This window comes from Rhinatrema bivittatum, chromosome 13 (genome assembly GCF_901001135.1).
Source record: "Rhinatrema bivittatum chromosome 13, aRhiBiv1.1, whole genome shotgun sequence".
NCBI classification, from domain to species: Eukaryota; Metazoa; Chordata; class Amphibia; order Gymnophiona; family Rhinatrematidae; genus Rhinatrema; species Rhinatrema bivittatum.
Genome location: NC_042627.1, coordinates 56127742 through 56151835, shown reverse-complemented (window position 1 = coordinate 56151835; position 24094 = coordinate 56127742). Strand labels below are relative to the sequence as shown.

At 44.1% G+C, this 24094-nt stretch overlaps 1 protein-coding gene and 1 long non-coding RNA gene across 2 annotated transcripts in view; one reads left to right on the top strand and one right to left on the bottom strand.

Annotated features, from left to right (window-relative positions):
• The window catches only part of SEMA6D (semaphorin 6D), a 549700-nt gene extending 528685 nt beyond the window's left edge, over positions 1-21015 (bottom strand). Inside the window, exon 1 of the mRNA XM_029574820.1 lies at positions 20946-21015. The gene's annotated coding sequence lies outside the window, so the exon portion shown is untranslated. The remainder of the gene's footprint in view (positions 1-20945) is intronic.
• On the top strand, positions 16374-23773 carry LOC115074875. Its single transcript, XR_003852356.1, has 2 exons — positions 16374-16519; positions 22762-23773. It is a non-coding gene; the product is annotated as an uncharacterized LOC115074875 (long non-coding RNA).
• The last annotated feature ends 321 nt before the right edge of the window (positions 23774-24094 follow it).

Below are 24094 nucleotides of genomic sequence, written 5' to 3'. Positions count from 1 at the left end.
TCCAGTTTTGGAGCATGAAGGAGAATTGCCAGAGAAATTTCTCATGCTAGGCACCCAGTCTGGAATTAAGGAAAAAGACTTTACCCTGGCCAGCACCCCACAGTCTGGAAGGGATTGTCTTGGAGGGGTGGAAAAGTTTTTTGGGTTTTTTTTTTTTTTGTGAGAGTTTTATTTTTTTGGATCCTGCTCCTCACTGAGGAGGGAGGTCAAGAAAAGGTGCTGTGATTCCACCCAGCTAAGGAGGGACAGCAGAGACCTGGCAAAGATACCAAGAAGAGGAGAGAAGTTCTGCAGAGAATTGTGTGCTTGGTGTTTTGGGGGCAAGTTTTGCAAACAGTTCCTGCTCACAGAGAAGAAGGTGAGCTTTTGGATTTTGAACATTTTTTAGACTTACTGCCACAGAAGTCCAGCTTTGACCATAAGAGAAAGAGAGAGGAGATCCCAGCCCCACTAGGAGCCTACTCTCTGTCACTGCACAGTTAACCACTGGTGAAGATTTAATGTGATTTGATCAAGCTAGGTAGAGAGAACTTGGTACAAATCTACTCTTCTTTTACCTTTCATCCCTCCAAATCACATTAAATCTTCATCGATGGTAACTGTGCTGTTTGTTAGAATGATTGTGCATGTAAAACTGCCCCCCAAAACCCACCCTCAAAGCTCACCCTGAGTTACTAGTTCCCTTTCTTACAATGGTATAAATAGTTCAAAAAACAGTGAGCCTCCAGAGAGGTTCTCTCTCTCTCTCGCGCACGCACCAACAGCATGGGACTTCTCAGCTTGTGATATGAAAATATTACGAGGCGATAAATTTAATGAGCATTGCATTAAAATAGCTATGCAATGCAGTTCCAGGAAAATTACTCTAACTACGCCCCTTTTTTTTTATTGTAAACACTATTTCTGCTATATTTATAGCAGTTTGATGAATCTAGGCCTTTGTTACTAGCCTTGTGACTTTGGAGGGGTTGATTCTACCAACTGAACAGCATTAAGACTAGTTATTTCCAGCAAGGTTGTAAGCACCATTTGGAGCACAACTTTGTTCAATAGTGGAACAAAGTTGTGCTTATCTGATGATCTTAAGGTGGCCAAACATGTAGATAAAGTGACATTAAAAGCCAAAAAGATGCTTGGCTGTATAAAGAGGAATGGTCAGCAAAAAAGGGAGGTGATATTGCCCCTGTATAGGTCCCTGGTGAGACCTCACTTGGAATAGTGTGTACATTTCTGGAGACCGCACCTTCAAATGGATATAAACAGGATGGAATTGGTCCAGAAAGTTGCTACTAAAATGATCAGTGGTCTTCGTTGTAAAGCATATGGGGATAGACTTAAAGATCTAAACATGTATACCCTGGAGCAGTGGTTCTCAACCCTGTCCTGGGGACCCCCCCAGTCAGTCGGGTTTTCAGGATATCCACAATGAATATGCATGTGAGAAAATTTGCATGTTATGGAGGCAGTGTATGCAAATTTTCTCTCATGCATATTCATTGTGGATATCCTGAAAACCCGACTGGCTGGGGGGGTCCCCAGGACAGGGTTGAGAACCACTGCCCTAGAGGAAAGGTGAGATAGAGGAGGTATGAGAGAAACATTCAAATATCTCAAAGGTTTCCATGCACAGGAGGCAAACCTTTTTGAATGGAAAGGAGGATCTAGAACGAGGGGTCATGAGATGAGGGTGAAAGGGGGTAGACTCAGGAGTAATCTTAGGAAATATTTCTTTACAGAGAGGGTGGTGGATATGTGGAACAGCCTCCCAGTGGAGGTGGTGGCATCAAAAACAGTATCTGAATTCAAGAAAGCATGGGATAAATACAGGGGATCACTAAGGGGGTGATGGGCATTATAATGCTAAATTAATTGGATGGATGGGCCATATAATCTTTTTCTGCCATCATATTTGTATGTTAAGAGAAAAGCTCCAAATAAATGCATGCCAGGGAAAAGTTTTGTTTGCTGATAATCTCTATTGTTTAAAAGCCCTCTTCCCACCCCCTCCCCACCCACCTCAGAGCTTGTTCTTCTTATGTAGTCTTGCTAGGGTACATAATTACAGTAAGTGGTAACAAGGCATTTAGCAAATCTGTATCCTATTAAAGGTGTTTCACATCAAAGCAAATTAACAAAATGACTATTATTCAGTATAATAACTGTGGTGCCTTTATCTTAAGGCAAACCATCTGGAGGTTTAGAGCTGGCCTTCTTTGTTTAAAGCTCTCTACAATGAAATTGGAGATGATTCTTCTTAAAGCAGAATTACCTACAATTAAAAGGACTAAGCAGGAATCAGCAACCAACAAAAAATCCTCCCCCACTTTACAGCATTCATAAATCCTGCCTCACTCCCACAAAAGATTCAGAAACCCAAAAACAGTGGGCTCTGATAGGATATTTAGATTTATATTCCACTTTTTTTTTCAGCACTTCAAAGTGGATTACATTCAGATACTTTAGATATTTCCCTATCCCCAGAGGGCTTACAATCTAAGTTTGTACCTGAGGCAATGGAGAATAAAGTGACTTGCCCAAGGTCACAAGGAGTGACAGTGGGACTCAAACGCTGGTCTCCTGGTTCATAGCCTGCTGCTCTAACCACTAGGCTACTCCTTCAGACACAGAGACACATATTTTCGCAAATGATACCCATACAAAATGGCTTTTTTTGTATTGGTAAATTAAGATGCTGTAGTAATGAACACTGAAATAGTATCTGAGGGAAAGAAGATACTCAATGCACACAGAAATCCTATAACAAGGAGAAAGCTCCTTGTGCTGGGATACTTGGTGATCAGAGGTGCTAATTTGGGAACTCATTTTGAGGGAAACCCAAGTTAAATGCCTTCCTGGATCCTCAGCTGGTAGAAATGCAAGCCAGAACATCAGTGCAATTAAAGAAGAATGTAAGGACTCTAAAAACAATGTTATCATCCATCTGGGGACCAAGACTATTGCCTTTTCAGAAGTTTTATCTGTTCAAGGAAAGAGGAAGAAAAGGCTAAACCATATAGACAACTTCAATACTGGGCTTAAAACCTGGTGTGAGGAAGAAGGTTTTTGAATATACTGGGGGCTAGGCTCATGTGTGGAACAGTAAAAGGCTATGTGGTAAAGGTAGTCTACATCTGTCTGTGGCAGGAATAAAGGATCCTAAGTGAGAAATTCAGATCACATGTCCTAAGGCATTTAAACTAGGAGGACAGGAGTGGCAGAAGGAAGGTGGAATGTTGCTCCCAACAAATACAGGAACTGCGTGGAGAAATTAACAAAAATCAGCTCAATAGTCCTTAAACAAAAGGCCAAAAAGGTAACCAGGAAGAGCAGCAAGCAGAGTAAGAAAGGCTAGAACGCTATGAGCACAAATGCTCATAGTCTGGACAATATAATTCCAGATCTGCAGGTCCTAATGGTGGAGGTGGACTTGGATATTCTTGCTATTAGGGAAATATGGATCAAGGAGCCTCAGGAATGGGTTACAGCCATACCAGGCTATAGCTAGTTCAGAAAAGATAGAGATGACAGAAATGGGGGAGGCTTATTACGTCAAAAACAATATCCAAGCAACTGAAATGCAGGGGGCATGGGGAAAGGAAGAAGCGTTGTGGGCTGCCTTAAAAAAGATCATGACACTTCCATTTACAGCGGTGTGGTCTCTACAGGCCTCTGAATCAAAGAAAAGAACTGGCTAGAGATCTGGCTGAAGACTTCCAAAAGGTGGGAAGGAAGAGAAAAGTGTTGCTCAGTGGAGATACTGATCTGCTTGATGTGCGGAGTATCCCTGCTGCAGAATCTGCAAGAAGCACAGGGACTGTAGATGGTCCTTTATGAGGATCTGCACAGACAAATAATGATGGAAGCCATGAGGGGAAGAGTGATACTGGTCCTGGTACTCACAAATGGAGATAGCACCTCTGATGGCCAGGTAGGTGCCTGCCTGGGTACCAATGATCATCAGGGAAAGAAAAGCACACAAAGATCAAAGTCCAAAATTTCAAAAATACAGACTTTGGTAAAATGGCAACATACCTTGAAGAGGAGCTAGAAGGCTGGGAGGGGACAGGTGATATGGAGAAACAATAGGCCAAATTAAAAGGAGCTGTAACAAAGGCAACACATCTTTATGTAAAAACAGTAAATAAAAGGAAGAGAAAAGAAGGCGGCTAAGAAAATAAAGGCAAACAGATCAGCATTCAAAGTGTACAAAGGAACTAAAAAATATGAACACAAAGAAGAATACCTGGTGAAGTTGAAGGAAATGAGGAAAGGAACCAGGATAGCAAAAGCTCCACTGGAAAAAAAAAGATTACCAAAGCTACAGAGCGGTGACAAGGCATTTTTCATATACATCAGAGAAAGGAGGAAGGCCAGAGGAGGCATTGTAAGATTCAAAGGAGCAAGGTGTGGAGAAAGATGAAGAAATAGCAGTTAAACAAATACTTTGGTTCAGTTTTCACTAAGAGAGACATTGGAGAAGGACTTTTGCTTGTTGGCAAGAATACGATGAGAATGGAGTAGGTGCGTCCTCATTTTCAGAAGAAAGTATTTGGGTGGAACTGGGAAACTGAAAGTGATCAAGGCTATGCGTCCAGAAGAGAGATACATCCCAGGATGCTGAGAAGCGATGGCAGACCCGCTGAAGGACCTGTTCCAAAGATCCTTGGAAACTGGAGTAGTACCACAGGATTGGTGAAGGGTGGATGTGGTCTTGCTTTACAAAAGTGGTAGCAGGGAGGAAGCTGGAAACTACAGGCCAATTAGCCTTACTTCAGTTGTGAAAAAATTAATGGAAAGACTGCTAAAAGAAAGAATATCAAACTGCCTATAATCCAGTGGGTTACAGGATTCAAGGCAACATTAGAGAAAGATCCTCTCAAACAAATCATATTTTTGATTGGGTGATTGAAGAATTAGATCAAGGAAGATCATTTTGTGGATTTTTAGCAAGGCTTTTGATATATTCCTGCATAGGAGGCTTATGAATAAAATGAGAAGCTGGGGACTGGATTCCAAGGTAATGGAATGGATTAGAAATTGGCTGTCTGACAGACATCAATGAGTAGTGATAAATCCAACTGATTCTGAAGGTGGAAGAGTGCTAAGTGGAGTTTTTCAAAGATCAGTGTTCTAGGAATGGTTCAGTTCAATATCTTTGCAAGTGATATTGCAGAGGAACAGAAAGTAGTTTGTCTTTTTGCAGGTGACACTAAGATTTGCAACAGAGTGGACACACCTGATAGAATACAGGGAATAAGAAGAGGCCTAAGAAAGCTTGAGGAGTGGTCTGAGGTTTGGTAGCTGGGATTCAATGCCCGTAGATGCAGAGTCATGCATCTGGGGTATGGCAATCCAAAGGAATTGTACGTGATGGGAAGCAAAAGACTGATGTGCACGGACCGGAAAAGAGACCTCGGGGATAGAGTGTCTGACGATCTGAAGGAGGCAAAGCAATGTGACAAGGCATTGGCTAAGGCTAGAAGGATGCTGGGCTGCATAGAAAGAGACATAACCAGCTAGAAAAAGGAAGTGAGGCCCCACCTGGAGTACTGTGTTCAGTTCTAGAGACCATATCTAAAAAAGGATAAGGATAGAATGGAAGCAGTCCAGAGAAAGGCAACCAAAACAGTATGGGGTCTGTATAGAAAGACTTATGAGATGAGATTGAAGGACTTATATAAGTATTCCTGGAGGAGATATGATACAAACAGGGCAGATACGATACAAACTTTCAGAAACCTGAAAGGAATTAATGATACACAAAAATCAAATATTTTCTGATGGAAAGAAGTTGTACAACTAAGGGTCACAATATGAAACTTCATTGAGGGAAGACTCAGGAAATACTTCTTCATGGGTGGTAGGATGCATGGAATATCCTCTTGGAAGAGATGATGAAGACAAGGATGGAAGCAGAATTCAAAAGGATGTGGAATAAACACAGAGGATCCCGTGCTGATTAGAGAACAGAAAGGAAGAAATGGGGTAACTTCTGTTTCCTCTAGGAGGTCCATATTGAGCCGCTGTGTGATAAACTCAGCCATGCCACCGAATATATCTGGCTATCTTAAAGTTAACCAGAGAACTTTATCTGGCTAACTTTAGGACAGCCCTACAGGCTGACCAGAGTTATCCAGATAAGTTAGCCGACTAACTGTGAAAATTGGAGATAGCAAGATAACTTATCAAGCTAACTCAGCTCCTCCCAGTTACACCCCCAGAATGCCCCTAATTTATCTGGCTAAATTCTAGCCAGATAACTACTGATCCAAAATTACGAATTTAGATGTATACCTTTTGAGTTATCCGTCTAAATGGCTTTTGAATAAGGACCTCCTAAAGTTTATGCTTCTTCTTGGGGATAACCTGCAAGGAACAGCAGTTACTATCCTTAATAGATGGCTTGGGGGTCGTCTTCAAGGAGTGGCAGTTACTACTCTAAAAAAAAATAAACTTGCTAGACAGACTGGATGGGCCATGTTGGTCTTCTTTATCTGCGCCATTTGCTATATTACTAAGCGGCTGGGCATGGCAAGGCCTGTCAGCACACAGCGGCTGCAGGAGACCCTGCAACTCCTGCAGCCAATGCGGGTTGAATGTCTCCTTTGCTGCTGTATATGTTTGCCATTTAAGACCTGCGCCATGGCAACAGTGATAGCGGCACTCTAGAGCCTATAAAAGCTTGGTGCCAGAGGCAGTTGCCCATGCCAGCCATCCCTAAATTCAGGACAACTCAGCCTATGCCAGCAGTAGGAAATGGAGAAAGAAACCTCCTGCTGGTACTGCCGCTGCGTGCTGAGTTTTGCAGCCTAGTGATGCTTCTTTATTTTCATATTGTTCTGTGGAGACATTTGGCATGCAGCAGTGATGCCAGAGGGATGGTTCTCCATTGTGTCCTGTTGGTGGAAACTGAGGATGGCTCTCTGGAATGATAAATTATGATTCGGAATGGGTGGGCGGAGTGTTCAGCTGGGCCCCTGGAGTGCATTTTTCTTGTACTGGAGGAGAGGGTTTTGACTCGGGTAATTCTCAAGGACATGGTCTCCATTCATGTTAGCTAACAGTCATTTAACATCTACCTCTGGCACAGTACTAAATTTACCAGGGCCTAATGGCACTTAGTGATTAGACTGATAAATATTTATAAATCCATTATCACTCTATATGCATAATTTGCATGCTTATATATACTCAATTTGGTATGTATATGCATGCCCGTTTTAGCATGGGTTTTCACCAGCACTAAATTGTGACTGGGCTGCTATTGTAAGTGTTGGCAACCCTTAGTGACTCAGCGCCTATGTGTTGTCCACGGTTTATAAGTAGGGTGAAATATAATCTCCCAGAATTTATGGTGAATTAGATACTGACATGCGATGTGCTTTAACAGCAAAAAAAAAAAAAAAAACCAAGGTGACGAAGAAAAGAATTCTATTGAAAATCAGAGAAATAAACCAGTACTGACAAGACTCAAAGGTGCACACATCATGCAACCTAATAAGTTCTGGAAACCGCCTACTCAGTTATCCTGAAACATGCTTCAGAGTAACAACAGTCCAAGAGTGATACAGCATAGGGGGAGTGATTCAGACGGCAAAAGAAGAAGTGACTGATTTTTCTCCCTATTTATTTAGTGCTGCATAAAATATTTTGACTGTATAATGGCAGCAGATTCCATAGTCAGTCTGTAAACTCCTCCATCCCTGCTCCTGACTGGCGTTTCAGAGTTATTCTGCCAACTCTTTGGGCAGCCACCCATTTGTTTGTCTAAGGTAACGCCTGCAATTGTGCACCTTCCTTTGGGTTCCTCTTCGTATTCATCTGTAACATTACACCCAACTTAAGCCATCCACTTCCTTCTTCCTTTGGTGTTTCCCTTCCCTCTCTTGCCATGTGACCCCACCACCTGTTTATCCTGTATGCTTCCCCTTCTCATCTCTCTTCCCATACCTTATGCAACCCACTCGATCCCTTCACTCACATTGCTCCCTCTCATTTTCTTCTCCTCTAATAGCTCCCATTTCCCTCACAATTACTATTTATTTGCTCCCCCCCCCCCCGGTTCATACATTCTTAGTACCCTAAAACCCTCGTAGCTACAAACCACTTGCTCACAATTTTCCTTTCAGCCCTTCTAGCACTTTGCATCTCTCTCTCAGTGCCGCAGCTTTTGTTTCTCTCTTTTGCCACAACACATCCCTACACTCGTGGCCCCCCCCCCTCCACTCTGCCATCTCAAAGCCTAACATTCCCCCTTGCCTACACCCACCCTCTTCCTAAATGTCCCCATTCTTTAACTATTTGTCACTCCACTACCAGCCTCACAGATGGACTCAGTCCGAAGAGCACCTGCGGGCACAAAGTGAGACAACTTTATTAATACTCCTTTTGTCCACATTTTATGCTGGAAGGGTATTATTCCTTTCTTTCCCCAACATACGAAAGCTACATGTAGAAGCAATTGTGCAGTGTGTGGGGCCTCTAAGCAGGCCCAGATTCATGCAGAGACAAGTGCCTGGCTGGCACCACATTTTTATGGGTACTGTCATGCCGGTATTGGGTCTGCTGCTGTGGCACTGGGCCCAGAGCAGCAGTCGGAGAAATTCAGCGTGGAGCCTCCTGCAGCTCCCTGCCCCTTGCATGAATTTCCATGGTAGCAGGAAGGCCATGCAGGGGGGGTGGGAGGGGACAGATGCCTCAGAGCTTGTAAATGTGCAATGGCTGAAGGAGGCACGCTGCTGGATTACTGCTGCTGTGGGGCCAGCACTGGGTCCTAGAGGAAGGGGAGGATTGAGAAGGTGCAATCGAGGGTGGAGGTATCATTTGCTTAAATCCAGCCCTGGCTCTACGAAAGTCTTTCTTTCAGAAAGATACCATACATGTATTGGCAAAGTTTTTGCACCTTCAGTCCAGAACTTCCTGTCTGATTTATGTACCTGAGGTGCTGGGAGCCATTGTTTTTTAAACTCACTTTTTTGAATTGTGAATTCTAGGATACAGTCATTCCGCTCATGACGACATCAATACTTGGTACATGCTCAGGTGCATCCCTCCATCCTATTATAAAATGGTCATGTTTGTACCAGGGAGAAAGGCGGCAAGTAAAGCAGACCTCAGAGGTCTTGTAAGTCCTTCTGAATCACAAATGATCAGGTACATCAGCCCTGTTTTTAAATTTAGAATGTGATGTAAAACATAATCCCTGTGCATGTTGGTCACCACCTGAATTCAGCAGAGTAGGTGCACCTTTTTCCAATGGACAAATCTGCTTCAAAGAGGTTCATATAAATATAACAAAACAAAAACCGCTCGTTTGCTGGAGAGTCCTGCATGCGTTACCTCCTCACCAGCAAATAAAATCTCAGTACAAAGATGCATAGCAGTAAAGGTCAACACACGAGTTGTAGGTGGCACCGTTCTAGTGGATTAAATATATTTTTTTATTAATTTTTGAGAGCTGCACGTCTTTCATCAGGTCAATTTTTTTTTTTTTTGTGTTGACTTGAAGAAGGGAGCACAGCTCTCACAAGCTAGTCACAAGTGAATTAAGTTAGTCCAATAAAAAGATATCATCTACGACTTGCTTGTTGACCTTCATTTCTCTGGATCCAGATGGACTGACAAACTAACTACAGTACTTTCTTAAAGCATGAAGATCAAACATTTATCTGTACTATACCATTAATTGTAATAGCATTTATGAGCAGTGTGCATTTTTTTAACCTTATTTATCTAATGGGATTTAATTCAGTTTTCTTCCATAACCACAATGGTCTATGTACCAGAAAATCCTATATAAATAAATCCATACATAGATAGAGATTACATAGATGGTGATTTTATTTATACCTATCGTAAGATATTCCTTAGCAATAAAAACAAAATGACTTTTTATCATTATTTATTACTTCTACTCTTTCTGGAACATTAGAACATAAGATTTGTCTGGATACAGCTACAGCTTGGCTTTGACACAATAATTTATCAACTTAACTTCCTACACAATGCTCCCATAAATTATAACGCAGCAACAATTATCTTTCCAACACGGATGCTTCACCAAAAGTCAGTTGCAATGTCTACATTTATCACTACCCAATGCAACATGGACACACGAGTGGAATATTTCCAGATCCCTTTCACTTATTTGTTTTGCATATTGATATGTAAAGCGAGGCGCTGGATTGCTGATATTTACAGTAAGTAACACTCCCTTTCCAATTAATGTATTTATTTATTAAGTTTTCTATACCGTCACTAGAACATACCATCGCAATGGTTTACAATAATGCAGTTAGGACAGTGCAAAGTCAGGGGGGATTCTCCAAGCTTTGCCCTCATTTTGTACAACTTGACCTTTCCCCCCTGTGTGCTCTGCCCTGGATTCTTTTGCCAGATTTAATAAAAGCTGCTGGCCTTGCGGCATTCCCACACTTCTCAACAGAAAGTTCTATAATCTGAACACGTCGGATGCACTTAAACACAAATTTACAGGACAGCAATAGACCAACAACCAAAGCTTTAGACCTTGTGGTGAACTTGTTTCAAAACAGCTTTTGAAATAGTTAATTCATAATCTAAATATGCTGCTTTAGTAAATGTTTGGGGCATATTTGTTTATTTGGGGCCAAAAAAAAGTATATATAGTTTTGGTCCCAAATATTTTAAACAAATAACTGCTGTTTGATGAATTCACAGTTTCTTAGAATGGATACTATGCTTTGCTATCACTGTCATGCTGCTTATCTCAGCACAGACTATTGCAATGAATGGACCCATTGATAAAGCTGGCATACTAAAGAGCATTTATTAATGTTTTGATTAATTCAAACATTTGTACTTGTTCAGTCAAAAGTAAAATATGTTAAATGAATGAGCTATCTTCTGTAAATAGATCAGACTATGTATTAGCACGTGCTCTGGTGGTTGTTCCCCCAATTCATTTGCACCATAGAGTCACTTCTTGCTCCATATAACATGTTCTCCCTGTGTATATAATTTTGTAAATTACAAGGTGTCCATTTTCTTTGGCAAAACAATCCGAAAACAGATTTGCAATCTGTAGCTGCCAATCTTTCTACAGGTGCTAGACAGTAAAACAGCTCCTTGCTTCATGCAGAAGGCAAAACTCATTAAGCAATGCATAAGGAAAGGCTACAGTGCAAAAGTAGCCATGGTCTCCCAAGGCTATGAAACCTTATAATTCATCCTACTAGGTTTCCACATGCTTTTTAATGCAGGATTTTGTGGCACATTTCATCAAGTCTGTGCTTCTTTAAACCTAGTACAGTTGAGTTACTTTATAATTGGCTAGCATGGTATACAATATACAATTAAAAAAAAAAAGCAGTGTATTTCAAATCTGTGCTGCAAAGGAATTTGTTAATGCAATTATTTCTATGTACTCAACAAACTAGTAGACCTCACACTAAACAGAAAACTAGATTTCACCTTGTTTTAGTCCCCAGCTACTTCCAAGAGGGTGTGCATTGATTTAACACTTGAAAACAATTAACTGGGAGCAGAGGTAATAAACAATATAAACTGATCAGTGTTAAATACAATAAACACAGTCTTTCATGATAAAAAGGACATTAACAGCAGATTTAGATTACAATAGACAGAATTAAAAGAGTGACAGGCAAAAAGCTACTGTAAACCACAGAAAAAAAACAAACTGGAGTCAGAAAAGTAGATTTTAAAAATTGACTTACTGAGAGGAGAGTAGCATGTTAGCAAATTCAGAAACCTCCTCTCGCCCCCCACCCCAAGTATTATCCTTCAAAAATCTTTATCATGATTAAGCATCCTCAGAATAAACTACATACCATGTTCAAATAACAGGCTCACCAGCACCATCATCAATTCTCTCCACCTCCCTCCCCCATTGGAGAGGTGCTTGCAGGCTTGCTCCTAGGGACTCGAGGCTCCTGACTTCAGCAGGTTCCTGCACTTAGTGACCCCACTGAGAACTATCCAACTATGCACCACATCTAGGGTTCTTCGGTCAGCTGCATCCAGTGAGATTTACACCCAGCATCACTTGAAGACTAGAACATTGTTAGGGATGCCAATTATTGTAAAAGACGTGTCTCTATCATTGGCGCATTCATCCAAAATGAATATACGTAAAAGCTGAATATGTAATTTATAACAAAGGCATTGTACCCAGCTATGGAAGTGCAGTTTGATTACTATATGCATATGCAGATAACGTGTTCCAAAGACTTCATAGATGTAATGTAAGAATGTATGGGTTATTTGTATAAATTTTACTCTTCCAAGCAATTCGAAAAACTGTAACAAGAGAGCATTCATGACACTCTTGATCTGGTTACTGTGTCTCAGCACCTGATTCTCACTGCTTTGGAGGAACAACAATGAACTGAAGAGGAGAGCCAAGCTGATTATTTTTCAGAGCAAGCTGACCCTCTGCTGGTTTTACCCCATTGCATAAACTGATTTAGTTCTGATTTAGTTCTGCAAGGTGATAAAACCAGGAGGAAAAATAAATGAAGCCAGTGGATAACCAAAACAGAAAAACCCAACTAGCCAGCAGCCCATGCCAACATTAAAGCATCTTTCTACTCAGTAAATATACATACGTGAATCATTGTTTTCTATCACTCAGCCATAACACAACAGTTCCACTAGCTAGCATGCCTCTCAAAGGGATCTTCCTTCTCATACACCACCACTCTGATCTGCTCCCATAAGAGGACCCCCCCCTCTCCCTTTAGTCAACCACAAGCAACATTACCACTAGTCTGTGAGACCCTCTCACCAGAGGAATCTCTCCTCCTACCAGTCATAGCAACAATGGGCAATAATAACACCATTCTGTGATTTGTTCCAAGAGACAATTGCTCGTCCTACCTAGTGTCAATAATCACATCCACAGTACTAGTCTGTGATCTGCTTTCATAAGACATGGCCTTACTTCTTAATTAGTCATTAGCCCACTCTGTAACCTGTTCCACAAGAGAGAGAGAGAGAGAGAGACTGAGCCTACCAAAACAAAGGGACAGAGCAACTCCAATACCTGCTATCAAGGGAGATATTATAATGCCTCTTCGTAAAGCAGCAGAGCACATTTTTAAGGCAATGTAGTTTTCAACTGAAACAAAACCATCGAGGTTCTTTTTGTTGTGCATTTTATGGGAATTCTGAGGTGAGAGTAAAGTTTAGGGCTGTGCATTCATTTAAAACAAAATGGGAAATTGTACTAAATTTTCCCATTTTGTTTCAATTCATTTTTGTTTTAAATGAAACGAAGGCAAAACAAACACAATGTTATTCATTTTCATTTGAAAAATTTTTTACCACTGCCATTGTCGCCAAAAAATAAAAACCCTTCCAGGCCCCCTTCTGGATCCCTCCCCTCATCTCCCTCTTACCATAATTGTTCTTTCTCTGTGGCTCCCGCTAAACCAGTAAATGTGCTTAGAAATGGTGCTGGCAGATAGAGGCAGGCCGGTGACATTGTTAATTCATTCCATACTTAACTGTGCCAACCAGGCCCAGACACCATTTTGTATGGCACCATTGTGTATGGATGAAATTAACGATGCTGCCAGAATCAGTTCGCTGGCTCCATTTCTTAAGAAAACCACCAGCGGGCAAGAGCAACTGGGGGATCACTCCTGCCCCATGAAGAAAGAAAAAATATGGGAAGAGGATTCCAGGAGGTGAGGGGGGCAGGGGGGGGGGGAATTGAAGGTGAAGGCCCGGGATGGGTTTTTTTCTTCTCCAATAGGGCATGACATTTTTTTTGTTTTTGTTCTTCCTTTTTTCTTTTTTTTTTAATTGTGTTTGTTTCATGCATTCATTTTAAATAAATGAAAAGAAACAAGAACAAAATGAAAAAAAAAAGAAAAAAAGTCAGTGCACACCCCTGGAAATATTCTGAAAGCATTTCCTACTTGTAAATCAGGGCACTGCTGTGCAAACTTTCACCACCACCCCCTCCTCTTCCCCCCATGCAGCCATCAAAGTGATGCATACATAGAGAGTACCAACACAGCATCAAAAGCTAAGAAGTGATAAGGAAGGAAGGCGATTTCTGAAAAAAAACAGGGGTGTTTTCACTAGAAAAGGCACAGGCATCGCATTCCAAAAAAACTGAAAAGCAAAATACAAGAAGTAGGAAATATTGGAAAACAAACACAAATCCTTCCCCTGCCATACTTCATCTGCTCTTAGGAAGACCAACAGAAGAGCAACTTAGAAAGGCGGCCAATAACAGCCAAGTTGATATTTTGAAGGCTCTGCCGTACCCTGCTGCCTTAAGCAGCGACAAGTCGTGGTCCCAGTCTGTGTGACCCGTCTTTGCAAGAGATAACCCCCCACTCTCCTTACCCAGTTACGAGCACTAGCCCCACCCCGAACATTGATCTACAAGAGAACCCCCCCCCCCCCCCCCCCCTCCTCAGCTACAGGGGCCAAAATTACCTGCTCTTCTTGTCTTCCTTGAAAATGAAATCCCCCCCATTCAACCCAGGCGCAGTCAACACTATGTACCCCAAGTAATTCTCTCTAAGTACTCAAAAAAAACCCCAAAACCAGGAGTCTTTTATTTCAGGGGCACGCTCCTTCCCCTCTCCCCCCCCCCCCCCCAATACAAAGAAAGCCATTAATGTCTGCAGCCCCAGGTAAAGTGACAAGCCCAAGCTCTCTGCACAGCCTAAGCGCCAGTAGAAAAGCCACTGCCAGCACACACTATCTTTTGCATTTACTGCCCCCTGTGCACTTTTCCTTTCAAATGGTCTTTGTCTTGATTCACTTACTCCCTGCTAAGATTTTCAGAGTTTTTGTGTGTGTGTGTGGGGGGGGGGGGTGGCGGATGCTCCATTGTAATCTGCTTTGAAGGGCAGAATAAAACACCATGCTGGCGAAAATCAGATTAGAATGAGTTAATATTATACTGCCCTGATCTCCTGACAAAATCCTTGCCTTAAATCTGATAAAGTATTGTAAGCTTCTACAGGACACTGCTGCACGGTGCCAAATAATACATAGCAGCCCCGCTAACCTGACCGGCTATATATCCCAGGATCTGTGCTAAGAATTTCAATAATAATAATAAAAAAAAATTACTCATAGATGCTGCAGACGAACATAGCACGGAGAAACTGCTACCCGGTACCTAAGAGCGAAGTGATGTATGAGAGGAAAGACAAGGCAGCCCCTGGACCAAGGAGGCAAGCTTCAGTACCCCCTCCCCCGGCTCGGTGACAAGGACGTGACCACTTACTTCTAGCTGATCTCTAAGGGAAAGGCAGCCAGGCTCTCTCGCCGGGACCTGCAGATGTTGCTGGCGCAGCTTCACCCCCCTCCCCGAGCTCAGGATGCTCGCGCTTGAAGTGAGAGAGCGCGGCACCCTCCGTCCGTCCGTCTGTTCCTCCCTCTCGCTCTGTCTCCCCTTCCTCTTCTCTCACACCCTCTCGCTCGCTCTCCATCGCTTCCTGTCACTCCCTGCTGCCCCCTCCTTTATACATCGCTCTCACGCCTTCAAGTCTCTCCTTCCCCATCCCTGGCAGTGCTTTTCACTTTCGCTCTGCAGCCCCTCTCCCACACGCTCTCTCTCTGCCCCTTCTAGATTGCCCTTCCTCCCCTCTTTGTGCCGTTTGCCTCGCCCGGCTTTGTGTGCTCATCGCCCTCCATCCCACGTTAGTCCTTCCTCCCGTTTCTCTCCATATTGCATGGATTTGCATGCTCCTTCCCCTCTCTACCTCTCCTTTTTGGGCATATTTTCAGAGGATTCCCCTGAGCACCTTTCTTTGTCTGCCTCCAGGTCTCTCCAACACATTTATTCTCTTTACCGTAACAGGATCCAGGGGGGGAGTTGTGGGTTTCATTCTACCTTGCTCTTAAGTTTGAGGACTCATTCATTATAAGGGGGTGGGGGTGGGTAACGAACCTCAGGATGGTTCCTACATCTAGGGGAATACTTCCCTCCTTCTAACACCTCATCCCCCCCCCCCCCACCCCCACCCCCCGATGCCGCCCATGACTGGCGATCGATAACTACAAAAGTGAGTAGCTGCGCTTTAGGAAGAAAATCCGACACATCTCTCTATCTATTTGATGTTAAAGTGTACTCAAAAGACAGAAGGGTGGGAAAAGGATAAGGAGGAAATGAAATAGGCAAAGAAAAAAAATAAAAAAGCACGGCTTAAAATTGTTTGCTTTTAAGCAGCCACTATTTTTTTTTTTTTTTTTAATTTCTCAAGATTTTTTGACAGTAAAAAAAAAAAAAACCCCAAAAACGTAAAAGGCAGCGGAGGGAGCCGCGGTGAGCGCCGCCACTGCATGGCAGCGGTTTGTTTACAGCAGGAGGCTGCCGGAGGAGCCGCAGTCCCGCCGTGCGCGCTCCCGGGTCCTGGGGCTGCAGACCGTGTCTGCCGGGGGAGGGGAGATGTGGGCCCAAGGGAAGGCTGCAAACAAACAAACAAATAAATAAATAAAGCAAACTGCAAGCAAAACGCTGGGCTGAGGGGCGGCGTCTCCCCGGACAAAGGTCAGTTGCTTTTGGCCATGGGCGTTACATGTTGCCGAACTTTTCCCAGTGGCTTTTCTTCCTGGCTGATGACCCTGCATGGTGGGGGGTTTATTATTTGAAGAGGCTTTTCTGTCTGTAGTGTCCTGCATCCTGCTGCCCTGAACAGTCCAGCGGTCGGAGCCCCCGGCTCTAAGTAAAGTCCTCGCTTCAGTGCTGCTGTCTCTCGCTCACATGCATATCCTCGGATTAGTTGAAAGTTTTGAATTACAAGCGTGCGTTCAGAAGGAGAAGGCCCCCCCCCTTGCCCACCTGATGAGAGGAGGGGGAGGGGCTCATTTCCTCCAGACTCAGGGTGAGGGGAAAGCTCTGGGTTGGGGGTCTGCAGGTGGAGGCTGACCATGGAGCAAGGTAAGCGACATGCGGTCCCCCTGGGCTTTCCCCACTTGGCAGCCTTGCCTATTCCGTGCCCCCCCCCCCTTGGCTAACCCTGCCTCCCATTGTCCTCTCCCCCTCGGGGATTCCCCCATTTGTCCTCCCTTGGGGGCTCCCTTGATATTCCCCGCCCTCCTCCTCTGGCCAGCATCTTGTCTTCCCCTGCTGAGATTTTCGGAGCTGAGAGTAGTGGCCCGGCATCTTCCCTCCGCCCTACATCCAACGTTGAGCCCTCCATGCTGTGGCTCAACTCTCTGAGGCCGCCCCCCCCCACTAATCCTGATCCCACTCCTCTCCATGGGTGCTCCTGGGCCCAGAGGGGCTCCAGTCAGGCACAGTAGCCGCCAGCATGCATCCAGCCCTGAGCTGGATGACCATGTGGTTGAGCCTCCCCTGCAAGCCTGTGCAGCGTCTCTCACTCCTGCCTTCTCAAGCTCAATTTCAGCTCCTAGCTCTGCAGCCTGAACTGCAAGTTTTCTTGCAGCCCTTTTCCCCACTACACACATGGCTGCCTCTGGTGTCCCAGCAGTCTGGAGCTCAGGCAACAGGGAGAGCTCATCTCACATTGTCACAGAAGCGACAGCCAGCTCTACCCCTCTGACCCAGCTTCCCCTGGGTCCTAGCACTACCTAAGTGCGTGGGAGAGCTGTGGCAATGAAGGATACAGTGCTACAATACCGTGAGTAGCTGGGATGTGAGCACGAGCCTCTTATCAGCAGCCTTTAATGGCCTCAGCCGTGCCCCTGAACTGAGGAGGTGCCCGGGGGTGGGGGCGCAGGATATAGTATTGCCTCTATATAGTCCTATGGAGCTGGATTCCACAATTTCCTTATACCTCATGCCCCCTTGTAGCCCCAGTGGCTGGATGGGATAATGGGGGTGGGGGGAAGGGGCAAGCGGGGTCACAACTGTAGCACCCCCGCAGCAGCATGTGAAAAATAGTGGAAATGCAGGGCCTGTAACCTCTGCTCTCCCACCCACAGGAGCCCTGACATCACTGAGAAAGCCACCTTGGCTTGCTGATCTGGCATGGGCAGCCATCCTGTCCCAAATTCAGACTTTGCTATTCCTTTGGCAAAGGGTAAATTGGAGGGCCCTGCCATGGCGCTAACATTTTTTGGGACAGATTTAGATTCAGTAGAGATGGTGTCTTGCATACCCAGCAACAAGCTTGGAGAGCTACGGAGTCTGGTACAGACAGTGGGGGCACCAAAATAGTTGACCTTAGGGCAGATGCAATCCCTGATTGGCCATCTAAAGTTTGCATGCAGAGTGGTCCCCCTGGGCAGGGTGTTCCTGCGCAGAATGGCTGTCTCCATGGTGGGAGTTCAGCAGCATCATCACCACATCAGGATATCATAATGTATTCGGGATGACCTGCAGATTTGGGGGTCCTTTGTAAGGGTGTACAATGGGGATCTCCATCTGGTAGGTGCCACTGATATCCAGCAAGGATTTGGAGCTGTTCTCGGATGCATCAACGGGGAAAGGTTTTGGTGTCTACTTCCAGGGGGCATGGTGTGCGGCACCCTGGCCCACAAGCTAGTTTGAAGCAGGTGTGACTAAGAACGTCACCTTCTTGGAATTATTCTCGATTGTATTAGCCCTAGCTTTATAGGGCTCCAAAATTGGCCATCCAGAGGGTGGTGTTCTGGTGAGACAACCTGGGCATGGTGGAGGTGATCAACAAGCAGGCACCTAAGTGCAGGCTGATTACCACATTACTCAGGGAATTTGTGCTTTGGTGTTTAAATCTGAAAATGACTGTTTGGACTTGGCATGCTCCGGGGAAAAGAAATAGTTTATCTGATGCTCTTTCTTGCTTTAAGTGGTCTCTTTTCAGGCAGCTGGCTTCCGGAACAGACAGGCAGGGTACACCAGTACTGGAGGACCTTTGGCACTTTGGGAAGATGCAATATGGGACTTACTGAGTAGAGTGGTATCCCCAGTGACAAAGAAAGTGTCCAAGCAAGGATTCAACGTCATGTATGGTTTCCTAAGGGAGCAGGGATAGGAACAGGAACAGGTGCCGGAGGAAGCACTGGTAGATTACATCATGCAGGCTAGGAGACAGGGTTCAGCCAAAGGAACAGTCACCATCCAAGTGACCGGTTTCATCTTTTTCACAAAAATGTAGGGCTGGGGTGACCCATGCAGAAGTTATTGATGGGCTGGCCAAACAAAAAACCCTACTGGGATGGCAGGTGCCCAGTCACACATGAAATACCATGCCAGCTTTGGGAGGAGGCACCAGCAAGTTGCCAGTCTGCATTTGAAGCAATGATCTTCTGCCTGACCTTCTCCCTAACATTCTTTGAGGCTCTGCACATTGATGAACTTGTGGCATCGGCAAAGAATGACTGTGATGACACTGATTTACCGGCAAGCAATGTGGTATTAATGGACGGAAAGGTGCAGCTAAGGGTGCACAAGTCCAAGACCGACCAAAAGGGTAAAGGGGCAAAGTTGATGCTGAGGGCAACCTCTGCTATCACATGCCCGGTGAGCAATCTAAGGGCATGCCAGGCTTGCTGACCTAGGTGCGTAACCCATTTCGGTTCCCCCTGATTAGGTTTCAGTTTACAGCAGCTTTCAGAAAGACGTTGCTAGCTCTGTCTCTGGACCCAAGCACCTTTGGTACTCACTCCTTCAGAATAGGAGCAGCATTGGCGGCTGCTCACTGGGATATGCCAAAGGCAGCCATATAGAGAATTGGCAGGTGGAAGTCCTTGGCACACACAGCTTATGCGCACGAGCACGGCACACCGATACTCAGTTCTTATTAGCCTTTATGTAATATTTGTGCTTCAAATGCAGGGAGTGCACTGACAGTGGTTGTGTGGATGGTTGGACATTCCTTCAAGGTTAGAGCAGAAAAGAGGGCTCAGAGCCAGGTATACGGAGAGCACCTCGGGCTGGCATCAAGAGGTATCTGTAGGAAGTGCTGTAGCATGTGGTGGTCACAACTTCTGCCAGTGATGATGCAGCGAGCTTGGTGGCAATGATTTTGGCAGGATGGCACCCCCTGGAACATTAAAAAGGGACCTGGCTTCGCTACGTGCAGCTTACCCAGGGGTACAGTTTGTTTGGTCGACTATTAGTCCATGACCAAAGTGGGGCTCATGAAAACCAGTAGACAGATCCAGGAAGGTCAACAAGTAAGTCAGTGACTTTATTTAGTGGCGGGTTGCCATTCGGCATGAGCTAATGACTTTGGACTTTTCCACTTGGATGGGGTTCATCTATCTGACACTGGAAATGGCATTTTTTTTTTTTAATATGACACTGCAAGACACAATAGAAAGGGTTTTGAGATGCTGATAATAATGCCTCAGCTTTAGTTGGGGGTCTGGGGCAAGGGAAGGTCAAGCCCTCAATGCCCTCAGACTGTGGTGGGTACCTGAGCCAGTGTGTGCCTGGAGGAGTAGCCTGGCAAGGCTGATATAAATGCTGAGCAGCCAGCAGGGGCCGGAGTCATGGCTGCCTGGAGGGCGGTGGCATGGGGGTGTGGGCTGGTCCCGGTTGGTAGGCTGTAGGGTAGCGGAGGAAGAAGAGGGCTCCACAGGTGGAGAAATTGGAACTGGCTCGGAGCCCATAATGGAAAACATGTAAATAATATGCAAGAAAGCTGCAGCCCTGTTATACCAACAGACAAAGTGTGGTGTGGTGTTTGGTGGAGGGTCTCAATGGGGACGGGTGGGATGAAAAGGGAACTTACAGCTGCCTAAGTTAATTCAGAGCCAGTCAGAGGTTTCACACAACACAGCACAGAGATGATAGTTCAATCAGAGGAAGCTAATAAAAAAAAAAAAAAAGCCAAGAGAAATGCTTTGAGATATGGGGGATTTGCTTCTTTTTTAAATTTTGGATCTGCTCCTTTAGGCTTCTGCTTAATGGGAACCAGGTGGTCTGCCTAGTCACTGACCAACTCATTTTTCAACCATAAGCCTTCCTTCCCAACTACCTGGGATTTTTCCCCATTTGTAACCTCCTTTTTCTCACCCCAACTCACCATTTAATCCAGCCATGGCAGAGATAGTCTTCTTCAAGCTCCTTCTGGAACTTAGGATTTCCATCTTACCCCAGGTCAAGGGAACAGGAAGTTCTAGTGCTGGGCTTCGCCCCATTGCATGCATGGAGTTGTAGTTCTGATTTTCTTAGGGAAATCAATGGTAAAAAAAATATCAGAACTATAGCCCCATGCATGCTTTGGGGTAAACCCAGAACTGGGTCAGCCAGTTTGGTTTGACCCGGGGTGAACTGGAACTGGGTATGCATGCATCTGGAGTCATTGCTTTGCATCGGCTCGGCCTCTCTCCCCTCAGACTAAGGGACAGTAAACGCTACCTCTGCCACATCCCTAGCCTCACCTGGTCCACCGGGCTCTGGGTTCTGGATTCGGAGTCGTGTCCGGATCTCTTGCATGGCAGCACACAGCACAGCCGTGAAGCCATCTGAATAGACCAAGATCTGGGTTTTCTTTTTGATGCACATTACTAAAGGAATGACCATTTGCTTGCCCATACCATACAAGGCTGGATTACTCAGCTGATCATTTCACTCTCGGTTTCATGGGGTTTCCTAGCCTGTGTTCTGAATAATTCAATGTCTGCTTTGCAGCCAGAGATCTCATGAGTCTGTGACTCCTCCAGCAGTTTCATCCTATCAAGCTGCAGCCATAGCTGTGTGATACAGAAAAGCTCCATCCCCTTCCAAAATACCCTGACAACTAAGCCAGGAAATCATCTGAAAATGATCCCTGTTTCAGCACGTTCACTTTTCCCATAGTATCAGCCCCAACCGTGTCCCATGCACTGTTTTTTGTCTATGAAAATACAACCACCTGAATTCTTATAAGGGGTGTGAAAAATATATTTTAGCTCCTTAGGGCATTGATTCTCAGATTGGGAGCTGCAGGATGAATCATGGGGGCTGATGGACCTTTAATTGTGGTGTGTTATACTGCAATTTCATAAAGCTAATTTTTATCAGTTTGGGGGTGGGGGAAGAGGGAAGGGAGGCAGGCAAGGAGCGTTAGAAGTATTACAGATAAGAAAAAGGAGGACACAGGCTGAAAACCTGGGCTGTTTATTTATTTAGGGAGACTGGATAAGTAAGTAAAATAAATAAAAGATGAAATAAATAAATAACAATAAAATAAATAAATGAAGTGCCACCCTGATATCAAAATTGTAATTATGGTTTTATTTCATTGTTATTTAAAAAAAAAAAAAAAAAAAAAAAAGAAAGAAACAAAAAAAAAACCATATTTGCTGCCATGTGTGCTATCTTGTTGACTACAATCAGTTGTTTTTGGAAGCCACTGGAGCCAGAATCACAAAGCTTGAGACAGCACTAAAAATACATTTTTGGAAAGCTGTTAGGAGGCTTTTTCAGGCAGCAAAGCCGCCAGCTAGTAAGCTCCTGTGCCATTCCCTTGCTAAAAAAATCACCTTTATTTATCCAACAGTCACACAGACAATATGACAAATTCCCAACATGTTTCACAGTGAAAAATCACTTCCTCAGGGGGTTGAGAGAGGCTTTTTTTTTTCAGGCAGTAAAGCTGAAAGTTTGAAAGCCTTATACGGTTAGGCACTAATTTTTTCTCTGGAAGTAAAAGAAACAGAACACAGTTGTGATTTGCATGAATGCAAACAGATGGAACGGAGAAAGTTCTGTTTAGAAATGTGTGAACTTTTTTTTTTTTCTTTTTAGTGAAAATGGCAAAACCTAGGCTTTTCCTGTCTGTGGGGAAAATGAGTCGAAAATGTCTGCTTCTCCCAAATGTTTTTCTTCACAGGCATGGCTTTTTTTTTATTTTGCAGGACAGAGATGAAAACTAGCAACATTCAGCTATCCTGCTGCATTTGTAACCTTCCCCCTCTCTATTTTCTAGATGTTAATGAAAAAAAACCCCCAAAAACAGCGAAACATTGAAGAACTGGCAAATTTAGCCATTTTCTACTTTTCATGCGATGTTGTTCAGGACCATTCATGCCTACACTAATTACATGCAGAATCTTCACATTTTGCAGCTTTTGTGTGAGATCTTTCATAAAATAAGATCTCTACTTATTTTATTTATTTATTTATTTAGATTTATATTCCACTTTTTGCACTTTTTTCAGCACTTCAAAGTGAATTACATTCAGGTACTGTATTTCCGCTGCCAAAACAAAGCCTAGAATGGTTCTTGGCAACCCTACCAAGAACCATCCCCAGATGACACCCCCCAGCAACACCAGCATCCTGAACGTGTCTGAACCTGTTGGATCTTGGTCAGGCCATTCTATTACTTCAACAGATGTCTACCTGGAAAGACCAAGTGCTGTGGGCTGCACAAGGAAAGAGCAAACCATTACAACATCTTGCCAAGAAAACAAGTGACAAGAAGAAGTAGCCTAATGGAGCAATGGGCTTAGAACCAGGGAAACCCTGGGTTCAGATTCCACTTCTCCCACAGACTACTTGTGACCTTGGGCAGGTCACAGATTGCAAGATCTTTGGGAGCAGCATCCTGAATTCTACTGCTGTAAGCCGCCTTGAGCATCATATGAGAAGGGAAAATGTGATGGGCTATGGATGCCCAAGTCTTCAGATATAGATAAAGTACACATCATCACCACCGCTGAAGTCATGATGTTTGGTCCTAGAAGTATGGCAGTTCTATTCTCTGTGTTTTCTGAGGTCAAACATGAGTTGGTGTTGCTATTGAAAGAGGACCAATATGATCACTTGAATGTCGAAAGCAACGTCAAAGAGATGATAATAACAGTTTGCAGAAAAATGTTTATACATTGCTGTTTGCCAATTGTTATAAAGTTTGGTTTCAGTCACTATTGCTTGTTTTCTTTTGGGATGGGTTGGCGTATTTCCACATTTATTGTAGATATCACACCACAATGTCTTTGCCTGACTTTTATTTAAAACAAAATGTGAAAGCAATGAATTACTTGCCCATTTCGTTTTGAAAGAACGCTTTTAGATATGGAGCGATGCTTAGGGCATGAGAATCTTTGCCCTCCATATTAATAACCCTGAGCTTTACTGCCAAATGTGTGCACATTTTTTTGTGTGCAGACTTCAAATGCAGAAAAGATTTCTGTGTACAAAAAATGTATACACAAACCTTTATTAAACTGTGTGCATGAATTAGCA